Consider the following 13,100-nt stretch of genomic DNA (forward strand, 5'->3'; position numbering starts at 1 on the left):
TAAACGAAATTACAATTATTGTACTTTGTCTCAAAACTACTCATCTTGTAGTTCTTCCTTGGAAATTAGTTTTATTGGGTATTTATTTTTGTTCAGTCATGGCTATTTTGGTTGGGGCAACACAAGTCAGTCACGAAGTGCTGTGCCAAATTTTTGCCTCAATTGGTGAAAATGCTAAATTCTTTAACCACAGAATTTAGCATTTGGTTCATAGGGTATTATTTGCCTATTAAATCAAAAATCAGCTTATCCTGGTGTGAGCGAAGCATTTAGTTTGGGGGGGGGGGGTCTGCCAAGGGGGCACAATTTTTTTGATTTTTGGCCATGTTTGAGGCCCTATCACTGCTAAACCAAATTAGGTAACAACCCAAATTTTTTACAGGTGATAGTACTTCTGCCAAATATTGAAAAAACAACATCGTTCACATTGTCACTCTAAAAGGTCAAAGATCATAGACATCCAAAGTTGGCCGTTTCCAGCTCTCGGCTAAGATTTTCCAAAATTTTAAAACCTTGCCAAGACCCCATTTTTGATTGGTTTTGGCTGAAATTTGGTAGAAATATTGTTTATAAGATTCTCGATGAACTGAAAAAATATCAGTACAAAATATCAAAGGGTTTGGGAGTTTATTTAATGTGAAACGTGGGTCGAAATGAAAAAAAAGCAAAAAGTGGAGTCCTTTTAATATCTTGGTTGCCCATGACCCCAGTGAAAATTTGGACTAAAATTAATTTTGTCCACTTATTCACTAAGATATGGTAAGTATACCATGCAAATTTATCGATGGTTCTCAATGTTTTTTTATAGAAAGTGTGCGTCAAAGTTTGGACAAAAACGCAAAAAATCACAAATAAAAGATTTAAAAAAAATGTAACAACATTGAACTATAGGCTACTAGAAAACATTTGAAGTGTATTTTTGATTGTGTTTCTATCAATTGTTCACAAAGAAATTGTTCTAACATTTGACAACTGTAATGTACCATGTGGACCTCATTGTCAGTGAACAAAATGGCAAATTTTGTCATAATCTTCCTTGCTCAGTTTGTTTTGTCGTCAAGAAGAGCCATGGATATTCGGCACAGCAATTGAACAAATAATGTCATAAAATAGAATCCAGCATGTTTGCTGATGTCTGTTCTGAATAAATGTGCTGCAGTAGTGCACTTTGTATGTGTAACTGCACTTTGTATGTGTAAATATACTCTTTCTTTCATCAAAAAAACACTGACCGGTTTTACCCTTACTTAGGGGCAAAACCAGTCATTTGACTCTGTCGTAAAAATGATGTTGTATTAACATAACTTAAAAATAAATTTCACTTTTTTTTGCTATCTTGTTTAAGGAAGCCTTAGTACAACTGTTTAACACTAAAAATTGAGACATTTTAAACTTTATGTGAAGATATACACAATGATACCAAATTGTGACTAGTCTTGCCCCGCACTACCCTATCGCAATATTGCACTTCGGTGAGTTACAAATTAATTCCAGGTGCTACGGTACTGCAACATTAGGTCCACCGCTGCATTATTCATCGATCAGAAGCCAAATAGTAAAACAAACATGATATCAGACCCTGACATAAAAAACCTTGTCCCACTACAGCAATCTCCTCGGTGATTAATGTCAAGAAACCCCTTTGTATCAGCTGTTCTTGCATTGATACAAACATTCAGTGATCATACCACTAGCCCAGCACATTTTATAAAACACACTTGGACTGCAGCATGGTGTGCCACCGACACATAACTCCATGGTTTTATACCTCACCCAGTGGTACGCCCCCCTGGTATGGACTTGTCCCGGCCAACTCGGATCAAGTTCAATACAATTCAAACAGTAGTCGGCCACTTCCATTCTAACATGCACAATGAGGTTTGGCGCCCTCATCGGCCTGCGAATGCGGCGCGGAGAAACAAACTGCTGACCATGTCGATTTTAAATGTCCTAATCACAAGGCGCCATATCAAATGCATGGCATAGCAGCACTGGATGAAGATACACTAACCCGGATTTTCATCACCTGCCCTCAAATTTAGGAACGCGGGCCTAATCAGTAATCACCCATAACATATTCCTTTCGTTGAAGTTTGGCCCTGTTATGTCACAATCGATCAAATCTATTTACATTACCCTACCGGTACAGTAGTGTTATGCGAATAAGAATTAGGGAATATTGGAAAAAAATTTTCATGTGTTTCATTGAATGTTGTTCGGAAGCTTTCGATGTCATCCAATATAATATTTTTTGGAAATGTCCAAAGGACACGACAACACCAATGCATCTGCGGGAAATCATCAGATCATTGCGTCGTGATCAAGAAGCTCCAGATCGAACAACATACGAAAGTACAGCTTGGTTTAAAATTGAAAAAGGAACACTTTGAGGATGCATTCTAATCACGGTTAAATATTGGAGCAAAATTGAGGGGTAAAATTATTGTCAAGGATTTGAAATATGCAGACGACGCTACTTTTTTGGCGGAAAAAGCACGTGACCTTGACGACTTAATTAGTGAAGTGGAAAAGAAATGCGAATGGCTGGATTAAAAGTCAACATCAAAAAAACAAAAAGTATGAAACATGAAAAATCCGACGACATAGAAATTGAACAGCAAAAGAATTTATATTTCTAGGATCAAAAATAAGCTGAGACTTACAACTCACCAAAGATGTTGAGAAGAGTAACATTGGAAAGAAATGCATTGCTTGGAATGAACAGCATTTAGAAGAGCAAGGATATCAATTTAGAAACCAAATATAAACTGATAAAAACCATTATATTTCCTATTGCAAGTTACGAACTCTAAACATGGACAATGAACAAAGCAGACAGAAACATGATTGACGAATTTCAATTTTGGTGTTAAGGAATGATGTCTCTACATGTCCCTTAGATAGCTAAAGACAAAGTAACAAATAATCAGATTTCAAACTAAATTAAAGCGGACATATTCATGTAAACTAGAGTCGTCCAACAGAAACTTTCTTATATTTCGTCACCTAATCATAAGCAAATCACTGGAAAAGATATCATGCTTGGTTTGGTCAGCGAAAGAAGAGTTTTCCAAAACAAGATGTCTCGATACAGAAATAAATGACAACGGGTATGCATGGAAGAGCTGGAGGAAGTTGCGAGGAATCGAGATTTTTGGAGGAAAATGATTTATAAAATAACCTAAAGTCGAAATTGACAGAACGGATAGAGGAAATAAGTTTATAGATTTAAGAGGAACGGTATCGAATTTTCTAAAAACGAGTTTAGCAATGGAAGTTGCGCAATGCTTTGAACAAAAGTTACTTTAAGACAATTGATCGGCTATTACTACATATAAAACTTATACAATGTAAGATTACCACACGTTTAAGGACAAGGAATGTAACCTTCCGTCTGAGCTGTGGATATTGGTTGTAATTAATACTGTAGAAGCAATAAACAACCTCTCCGCCCAAAAAAAGTCACATTCATGCTGTAGGCTAACCTAATACATAAAACTTTTCAAGGATGGCAGAAAGATTGAAAGGCAATGAAATATTTTTCAAAGATCGAGGCTTTGCAACTTCCTAAATTTTTGTAGGCCTATAAGCCCCCATCAGGATACTAACTTTCTTTTTGTTGCCAGGAATGTAACGCATTCTATCCCAGTTTTACAGCACAAGTCGTCCCTGTAATGAAAAAAACATCAGCCATTTTTTAGTACGGTAACAAAATTATTAATAATCCTGTAGTAATTACAGATTTCATATTCAGACGTCACACAATACATAGCTGGGAAGGGCTGGAGAACAACACTCCTCTGACATGATTCTTAACAGAAGACATAGCCTACTGATGTAGGCCAAGTTAAACTACCAAGAAATAACTAAAAGAAAACAACAAAAACGCAAAGATTAGCAGACTTCGTTGAGGGAATGTGAACAAACTTTATTTTGACTTAAAACGACTTCTTCAAAACCTTAGTCAAAGCATTTGTGCATGCATTTTCTTGAAGAGTTGAATTGCGATTTCCGCTTGATTGGTTAAGGTTAATGCAATCATGATTGCTGAATGCTGATTTGTGTTTCAAGATGGTTGAAATTATTCTGAAACACCCTTATTAGCTCTCACTCAACGCTGGATAGCCTACCCCTACAGCATATTGTAGTATCATTCTATGGTAGTATAGCCTAGGCAAATATTTAAAACCCACCTATCGTGTGTTGTTCCACAACCAGAGTTAACTATTTCAATTGCTGGAAATTGCAAGGTGTATAAAGTTATTGATGCCAATAATATTTTTTTAACAAATAAATATGTATGACAATAGAATAGACCACTTTGCAACAAAGATTAGCCTAGTTCTTCAGAATCAAGTCATTTGCAGGTTTTCTAGCAAATAATCTGGTTCTGTATCACAAATTTTAGTATCAGTGACAATTGAAATATCATAGAAACTATCGATTCGGTGTGATATCAAGCAATTGTTTAACAATTAACATCCGTTTGTGCTTCTCTCTGAGGTTGAGAAACTTCACTATTCGACTCGTTGCTCGCACGTACATTAGGGTGTTTTAGCGTAATACGCAAAATTCTAACCATTGTTAATATTAATGTACAGGGTGGTGTTCATTTCCTTTCATTAAAAAAATCCTTTTGGCAAATTTTTGTTGAAATCCGTCGACATTTACTACTTGCGCAAGGAAGCTAAAGTTTAGGTTGTTTAGCCTATAATCTAGCAGCGGAACAGTGTTGTCAGGTTATGTTGCAAAAACAAGCAAAAAAATTTGAAAAACAAGCCCATAACAAGCAAATTAACACAAAAACAAGCCCAAAAACAAGCAAACAAAAAACAGTCAAAATAGCAGTTAAAAAGTTGCAATATGGCAAATTTTTATAATACAAAACATTCTATAGAGAAATAAAACATACCGTAGTAACTTTAGCGGGTATAGCATTAGCATAGGCTACTTTATTTCAGGCAAAATATAACATAATTAAAATAAAATAAACTCAAACGTTTTTGACACGTAGGCCTACGTGTGTCCTCATCAGGAATTAAATCTGAAATACGGTATAAAATGAAAAATCGTAAGATAAATTTCACTTTGCACTGTAACTAAAATGTGATAAGGAGTAAATAAGGATTTACTAGGCTATAATGACACTACCAGGCAGAAGCACACACTAGTTACCCCTGTTGACTACCTGGCTATGGCTACTGACTTGTGACATTGTGAACTTGAACTACTGACTTATAACTAAACTTGTGACTTGAGTTGTTGACTGGTCACTGTTGTGTGTGCTAGAATTCTTGGAAAGTGTCTGGTGGAAAAAGAAACCGCTGCCCAGTGTGGCCAGATACAAAATCCGTTTAAACAGAAAATTAAAACAGCAAAAGTTCCATAATATTTAAAAATGTCATAATAATTTAAAACAACTAACAATTATACCAATAAAATGAAATATTTCAATAAAAATAAAACAACAAGCACAAAAAAAGCAACCCGCAAGTCTTAAAAAAAAACCGCAAACCCAGAAAAAAACAAGCCCAAAAACAAGCAACCCGCAAGTCTTAAAAAAAAGCCGCAAACTCAAAAAAAAACAAGCCCAAATTCGCGGGAAAACCGCAAGGTTGGCAACACTGAGCGGAATATGAGCAATTACTGGTACTTGTAGGCTACGTCACTTCACAGAACAAATAAAGCATTGTTACGTCACAATTGCAACACCTCGTAAACTACAAAAATTACACTGTCAAGTCTGTTGTGCCGTTGCATTTATTTCAGTTTACTAACAGTTTTAAAATTACCATCGAGAGGAGAAGTGCTTCAAGTTTTGTTTGATTTTCATTGTAAAAAAGGTTTTGATTTGAAAAGTAGTGTCAAGAACACAGTATCTTTGCTTTTGCCTATTTGGAGTCGAGCACGGATTCCAACACGCCATCAAAACCATGTGATTAATCAGGTGAAAAAATTACACCAGGAATGGCAAAACTTGAAAAAATCTATCAATCGTAAGAGTGCGCTTGAGTTAGTCAAACGGACAGACTTTAAGAAATCATTGAATCACCTGTTCGATATAGCACACAGTAATGCTTTGGAAATGATCAACATAGAAGAAGATCGCCAGTTCCTTCTTGCCCAGAGAGAAGAGGGGCGCCTAGGTTCCATGGTTGGCGTTGATATGGTTCTATGCAGGAGAGACGAGCGAGTGAGAAATAGAGCATTAAAGGAGAGAGAGCGAGTTGAGGCGGAAGCAGTTTGTGTTGCCGAATCTACCAATTTAACCATACTGGAATCCAGTGATTCAGAAATGGATACTCAGCAAGAAGATAATCTCGACAAGTCTGGAGATGGGCGTCATCCATCAGTTGGTGGATCGACGTGCTCCGAACAGCCTGGGTCCAGTGCTGCAAGCTGTCTGCCGAAATTCCGACGAGGTAAAATTGTTTTATAAACCCCCGAGATAGCAGCAGCATTGGACAGGACCAATACTACCTCGAGGAAGGCCGTTCATATTTTAAATGCACTGACGGTGTCCAAGCAATTGCTCCATCCAACCGGTGATCTGATGATTAGCCCAAGTTCAATTCACAAAGCTCGCCAGATCTATCGCCAAAAGCTGTCGGACGAAATTAGGGAGGCTTTTAACCCTTGCACCCCACTGACCATACATTGGGATGGGAAGATCATGGGTGATTATGAGCAATACAATCACATCAAAGTAGACCGTTTGCCAATTTTAGTGTCTGGCAAAGACGTTACCAAACTTCTGGCTGTACCAAAACTAGAATCGGGAAAATCAATCGTCGAAGCTGAAGCAGTGGTCTCCGAAATATATAGTTGGGGCATAGCGGATCTTGTACGTGCAATGTGTTTCGACACAATCAGTGTCAACACTGGCTGGCAGAACGGAGTATGTGTTTTGATCGAAGCTTCTCTCAAGAAACAACTCTTGAATTTAGCCTGTCGACATCACATGTCGGAGATTGTCCTTGAAAAAGTTTTCTCTTTGGTAGATGCTGTTTCTAAGTCCCCAGTGATCGACTTATTTGCTCGGTTCCGCGACTTCTGGTCAAATATAGATCAAGCAAACTTCAGCACATCTCTGGACGATCCTGCTGTTTCTGATCAGTTACAACCTGTCCGCGCAGAAATCCTGAAGTTAGCGGCCGACAAGCTGGATCTCAATCATCCTCGGGACGATTACGCTGAATTATTAGAACTCAGTATCATATTTCTCGGAGGAGTGCCGAAGAGAGGTGTCAAATTCCGTTACCCTGGTGCACTTCATCGAGCAAGATGGATGGCACGAGCGATATATTCGCAGTATGGCAAACAGTCATGGATCCGAAGATCCGCCAAACCGGGCCGTGGTATCTACCGATATTGCTGAGAGAAAACTGTCTGATTTCTGCACTACTGCAACTGAACGATTATTCACAATACTTGGTCTAGACAAAAGCTTCTTAACCCTTGATCCTAAATACTGGGCTGAAAATGAGGCGTACTAAAGTGCCAAGGAAACAGTTTCTGCCCTGAGGGTGACAAACGATTTGGCAGAACGAGGAGTGGCGCTTATGACAGAGTTCAATTCGACATTGACCAGAGATGAGGAGCAGAAACAGTACGTTCTGCAGGTAGTGGAGCATCATCGAAGAAAATTTCCCGTAGCCAAAAAAAATTAAAAGCCATGTTTGGATGGTCTAGCTCAGATGTATTTAAACAAGGATATTGTACTCGAGTATGATGCAGTCATTGACATATTTGCCAAGCGCAAACTCTAAGTTTAATGCGATGGCTGTCATTACGAATCGTCGAGAATATTCAAAAGTATTAGAGGTCGGAAGGACTAACTTATTGTTTATGTTCTGAAGTGTTTGATATCTTTTGTTGGTTCATTGATTGGAACAGTAACTTACTTCTGCGGAATCGCTCTTGATTTAAAGTATGGGGCCGTTCAAATATCATATAACGATATTTTTGGCGATTCTGGACCGCTACACGGCTGACTGACACAATGTATTGCCCCCTCCCCCTAATAAGCTTTCTAAATACGCCACTGCTTCTGATCATCTCGGTTATGGGTGAAACACGGTGTAAAGGTTGTTAAAGGAATAGTTGCTTTGTTGCTATATTTGCTTTGTTATCCTATAAACGTGCCTGAAATGCGTGCATATTAAAAGTACTGAATAAAGCTGGTTATTTGGTTGCGTGTTGTAAAGTTGCTTGTTTTATTGATTTTGCAAATTTTTCAACCTCCTTGCGCAAGTTGTAAATGTTGAAATAATTTCTTGAAATTTGAAAGACATTGTTTTCTTACCAATTGTAACAAACTGGTGCCCTGTACAAATCAAACTTACGATATGAGAAAATTAAAAACACCCTAACGTACATTCATGGTTCTAATCGTCTACCAAGTAGCCTATGCCAAACCGTCAGGAATAAGCTTCGGAAGAGAGTTTTTGTTGTGTGAAGGTTGGCATTTCATAAATCAATTCAACCGTAGCCTACAGACAACAATCTGCATAGGCTACAATATATCCACAGAAATCCGTTCTTTACACGCTGGCGAGTATTAAGTCATGAATAGGGCGATTTTTTTGTAACCTAAAAAACTCAAAAAGGTGACTTTAATTTTGCAAAAAAGTAACCAAAAAGTAATTTTCTTCAACAAAAACAAGAAAGCGAAAAAAATGGCAACAATTCAACATAAAAAGCATCTAAATTAGTATCAATTTGTAGCCTACTTAAATCAGAATTACACATTCAAATTACACAATGTAATGTTTTACATTCTCTGCCAGGAAATGTTTGTCAATCAAACACTTTAGCTGTTGCAGGAAAAACAATTGGTTAAATATAGTTAACATAATTTGTTTCATCGAAAAAATTACCTAACGAGTTTTCGAGAATACACGCGATATGAACAAACATGGGCTCGTGCAAACCTAAAATCCGTACGTACCATCGTAGAAAATACATTAGAAGTTTTGGCATTACATAGAATGTAAATTCATCTCTCCAGTAGCAATGAAAGATAAATAAATAGGGGAATTCGGCAAAAAATATGCAAAATAAAGTGACCTAACAAATGAAAAGTAACCTAAAAACACAAAAAGTGACTTTTGGTAACTTTATAACTTCTTAAATATTGACCCCACAACCATGAAATTTTTGGTTTTACATTTCTTTTGTTGATTGGTAGGCTATACCTAAAAAAGAACTTTAGTGACAAAAAATCGCCCTAGTCATGAATAACATTTCAACCTGGATTTTTCTCTAAAACTTCGTCGTCTCCGTCCGTGATCACGTAAATCTGTAAATTAAACAGAGACATTAAAATAGTTCAAAGCAATAAGTTCCCTAGTTATAGCTCATGACTAGGGAACTGTGCTCCGAAAGCTAGTGCAATTCGCTATTATCAGTGAACTCGCGGCATCAGGCTGAAACAGGTCGTTGATACCTACATCGTGAAGTAAGCAAAGATCATGCTGCGAAAATACAAAGCAATATGGTTTGACAAGATTACTGGCTTGCATGTTACCTAATTACCTTAGCCCATTATGTATGTACGGTACAGTAGACAATCATGCTGCTTACAGTATGCTATACTACATTCAGATTGCAATGATGGTCGTCGTCGTCGTGTGAGCGTCTGGGGCCGAGGGTCTATCCTTTTACCACCCCAGATTCAAGATGTTCCCGGACTATACTGGAAGGCTACTAAAGAGCAGCCAGTCTTTGGTTTAATCATCCATGACACGCAGACCTCCCACTCCGTTAGGTGGCTTGAAGATGGAGCAGTCATTGATGATGTGGTCTGCGGTTTGTTCCTCGGCACCACATTCACAAGAGGAGGAAGAGGCCATTCCTCATTGGTGCATGGTTGAGCGGAAAAGCCCGACGCCCGTACGGAGACGGTTGAGGCGCACCCATGCCTGTCTTGGTAGTGTTAGACCGATGGGGCGTGTGTCGGCGTCGGGGATGAACGAATAGAGTCTGGTGGCGCTTGACTTCCATTCAGAACTCCATTTATGGTCCGCCCAAGCAGCCGCAGAGATGTCTTGTACATCAGTTTCGTTGATAAGAAGTTGAGCGGCTGGCACGAATGGGTGTCTTGATTTCAGTCGACGGAGATGCTCGTTTGGGAGAGCAGAGATCTTGTGGGGGAGAAAGTGGTTAGGCTCCATTGCCCGTCGACCGAGGGACAGAGTGGCTTCTTCGCGACGAAGCTCAGTGGGTTGGATGCCAGCGAGAATGGGGAGATTGTCCAATGGTGTGGGACGCAGGCATCCGGTCACTGTGCGCAGGGCGCTGTTTATGGCAGTGTCGATGTTATGGCAGTGAGCACTGCGGCACCAAACCGGTGCACAGTACTCTGCTGAAGAGTAGACAAGGGCTAAGGCTGCTATACTCAAAGTGTCAGCCCTCGCCCCCCAGCTAGAGCTAATGATGGTAATTAATTCTGTATGCATTTACGAATTACTTTATTTTGGAAGAAAATGTTGGCGTACAAACATACAGTAGAATAGTAGATGGACAGTTTGTTGTGTCAAGCGGTTATTGGTTCTAACAATTGTTTGAAAGTGTTATGTTATCCAACGTAGAAAGTAATCGATTGCACATCTTTTGGTCACTATTTGAAGTAATGATGCTTGTCTTCAACTGTACTGCAGAACATAAGAACGTAAATTTTATTTTGCATGTTATTCGCTCTGAGGATGTGCATTGTCATGATGCGCGAAACGTCATTGAAGCAATAAAATGACTTGTTTGTTTTTGCTTTTACTTTCATCAGATGAACGTTGCATCTAGCCTACAGCTAGAAACAATAATATTTCTGATGAGTACTCAAACCTTTCCTTATTCTGTAAAGTGTATTACCGAATACGGCACCCCCATCAGTTTGTTTCCTGTATTCAGATGTATGAGTAGCTTGAATAAATAAATTTTGTTTCTAAAGCATTTCGTTTTAACATTGGAACTTGATTAACGTAGTCATTACGCTGACGTTGCTACAACGTTTTAACCTAGCATTTCTAGACCTCAGTATTGCAGCATTCCATTCACGTCACTGACCTTGTCTACAAACTACAATGGTTACAGTGATATATTGTTTGTGTGTAAAAAAAGTATGTTAAATCCGCTAAAGTTACTCTGTTTTATTTTTCTATAGTTCGACAAAGCAACTCTTTACCAAAGCTTTATCATGATAAAGTAAACTTGAACAGTTTTGTTTTGCAACCTACTGGTTTTTCCGCTGTTTTGATCCAAGTCTTTGCCGATAGTGCTATTCTGGTAGGATGGTTCTTTTTAGTTGTTCTAATTGTGATGTGAATATCGTCCCATTGCACATCAGGAGATAATGGCGTGTGGTCTTTGTATTTTGGTGCACGGATGGTTTCTGAGATTCCTGCAATATGACAAAAGAATTTAGAACAAAAAAAAAATAATAGAAGAATGACAATAAATTAAAATACTGCAAAACCACAGATAAAAAAAAACTTGTTTCGCAGCAACAAGTTGTAATTTGGTCCTTGAAATGCTACGTTTAAATACTGGGCACTCATTTCTTCAACAACACTTTTATAAAAAGCCCATGTACCAACTGTACTTGTTCTCTGACACAAACCTTCAGTTTTGCCATTTACATCCCATTCATCGGCTGCTTGGCCGAGTAGTGAGGACACCTGCCCAGCAATCGAAAAGATGTCGCTTCGACACCGCTCCAGAGCACACGGCTATGTTTCGGCAAGACGTAACAAAATAATAGAACCAGCTGACTCGATGGCTATACGTCCCTTCCCTGCTCCTAGTTATGTTGCATCTTTGATCGCATTATGCTGTAGGCTATGTTGTCGCAATGCGCGAAATAAAATATAATTATTACTGAATACTAAAAAGTTTGAGTGTTCATCAGGACAATTATCGTTTCTAGCACTAGTTGCTACGTTCATCTGATGAAATTGAAAGTAAAATTAACAACAAACAAGATGGTTTATTGCTTCACTGACGTTTCGCGCACCATGACAATGCGCATCCTCAGAGCGAATAACATACAAAATAAAATTTCACCAGGTTATATACTGCAGTGCGATTGAAGGCAAGAAAAAATTAAAACACGCAATATTTTAAAAAATTGGTCAATGATGTGTGAGCGGTTACTTTCCACGTTAAATTACATAAAAACTTCCAACAATAAACATAAAAATTCGAAGCAGTGACGACCAACAGAAAAAAAAGTGCGATTGAAGGCAAGAGAAATAGAACACAATGTTTTAAAGATTGGCTAATGATGTGTGGTTACTTTTGACGTTAAATTACGTAAAAAAACTTCCAACAATAAACATAAATTCGAAGCACTGATGACCACCAGAAATTCGAGACAAAATTAAATTGTGTTTAAGTAGGCTTAAAGCCTGCATGTCCAGACAATAATGATTTATAAGGTTTTGGTAAAAGGTTTCCGTCGTTCCGGTTGAGTACATTGCAATGTTTGGATGTGACGTTGATGAAGCAACTTTCTGCGTTGGTGCGTTGATAATAATTACTTTCATTTTTCAAAATTTTTGTTTCTGACCAGTTAATTTTGTGATCCTCTTCTAACATGTGTGAACAAAGGGCTGACTTTTCATGTTCCATATTTTTGACAGCTCTGCGATGTTCTTTGACCAGGGAATTTATACTACGTTCAGTTTGGCCAATATAAACTGCGTCACAATCATTACACGGAATTTCATAAACAACGTCTAAGACGACGAGCATTGAATCGCGCCGGAGTTAAAGTCGCTATGAAACCACTTCGAACCACCGGCAACATTTTATCACTACCAAAAGACCCTACCCCTTTTCACAATAAATGTGGTGTTGTTTATGAAATTCCGTGTAATGATTGTGACGCAGTTTATATTGGCCAAACTGAACGTAGTATAAATTCCCTGGTCGAAGAACATCGTAGAGCTGTCAAAAATATGGAACATGAAAAGTCAGCCCTTTGTTCACACATGTTAGAAGAGGATCACAAAATTAACTGGTCAGAAACAAAAATTTTGAAAAATGAAAGTAATTATTATCAACGCACCAACGCAGAAAGTTGCTTCATCAACATCACATCC

General features: G+C 38.2%; 1 protein-coding gene across 1 annotated transcript in view; it reads right to left on the reverse strand.

Moving 5' to 3' along the window:
* LOC145778793 (beta-1,3-N-acetylglucosaminyltransferase lunatic fringe-like) overlaps nt 1-11,669 on the reverse strand; it is a 32,255-nt gene extending 20,586 nt beyond the window's left edge. Inside the window, exons 1-5 of the mRNA XM_082590376.1 lie at nt 11,618-11,669; nt 11,235-11,398; nt 9,253-9,301; nt 4,194-4,236; nt 3,610-3,669 (exon numbers count right to left, since the gene is read on the reverse strand). The gene's annotated coding sequence lies outside the window, so the exon portion shown is untranslated. The remainder of the gene's footprint in view (nt 1-3,609; nt 3,670-4,193; nt 4,237-9,252; nt 9,302-11,234; nt 11,399-11,617) is intronic.
* Between the last annotated feature and the right edge of the window lie 1,431 nt (nt 11,670-13,100).

Source organism: Aplidium turbinatum, chromosome 10 (assembly GCF_918807975.1).
Source record: "Aplidium turbinatum chromosome 10, kaAplTurb1.1, whole genome shotgun sequence".
NCBI lineage: Eukaryota > Metazoa > Chordata > Ascidiacea > Aplousobranchia > Polyclinidae > Aplidium > Aplidium turbinatum.